Here is an 809-nt window from a genome sequence, read left to right as displayed (position 1 = left end):
TGTGTCATCGCGCCGCAGGATGGGCGCGAGCGTCTGCGGGGAAGCGGGGCGGCGGGGGTGTCCCCCATGCACCGTGGGGTGGGTCAGTCCGTGGCTGTATACCCCCCCGTGGGCCATGGGATGGATCAGTCCATGACTGATTCTCCCACTGTGATCCATGGAATGGATCAGTCCGTGGCTGTCTCCCCCCATGATCTATGGGATGGATCAGTCCGTGGCTGTCTCCCCCCATGATCTATGGGATGGATCAGTCCGTGGCTGTCTCCCCCCATGATCTATGGGATGGATCAGTCTGTGGCTGTATCCCCCCTGTGGTCCATGGGATAGATCAGTCCATGGCTGTATCCCCCCCATAGTCCATGGGATGGATCAGTCCGTGGCTGCCTCCCCCCATGATCTATGGGATGGATCAGTCCGTGGCTGTATCCCCCCTGTGGTCCATGGGATAGATCAGTCCATGGCTGTATCCCCCCCATAGTCCATGGGATGGATCAGTCCGTGGCTGTATCCCCCCCATAGTCCATGGGATGGATCAGTCCGTGGCTGCCTCCCCCCATGATCTATGGGATGGATCAGTCCGTGGCTGTATTCCCCCCTGTGGTCCGTGGGATGGATCAGTCCGTGCCCCCCCCAGTGGCCTGGGGTCCCCCAGTGTGCGCATGGTGTGTGCCAGCACGGCCAGTGTCTCGTCTCCCCTGCGAATGGGAATGGACCATTCCTCCCCCCCAAACTGGGCAGAAGCTGGGGGGGGGTCGGGCACAATCACAGCCCCGCAGCGGGGGGGGGGAGGAGGGGGGCTGCAAAGGCTT

The 809-nt window shown here is 62.4% G+C and overlaps 1 protein-coding gene across 1 annotated transcript in view; it reads left to right on the top strand.

The window, feature by feature from the left end:
* Positions 1-809, top strand: part of CACNB1 (calcium channel, voltage-dependent, beta 1 subunit) — a 7,805-nt gene that overhangs the window by 4,485 nt on the left and 2,511 nt on the right. The gene's annotated exons all lie outside the window — the stretch shown is intronic.

This window comes from Haliaeetus leucocephalus, unplaced genomic scaffold (genome assembly GCF_000737465.1).
Source record: "Haliaeetus leucocephalus isolate CR32 unplaced genomic scaffold, Haliaeetus_leucocephalus-4.0 Scaffold110, whole genome shotgun sequence".
Classification (NCBI taxonomy): Eukaryota; Metazoa; Chordata; class Aves; order Accipitriformes; family Accipitridae; genus Haliaeetus; species Haliaeetus leucocephalus.
The sequence above is the reverse complement of the archived record's forward strand: the minus strand, read 5'-3'. Positions and strand labels throughout refer to the sequence as shown.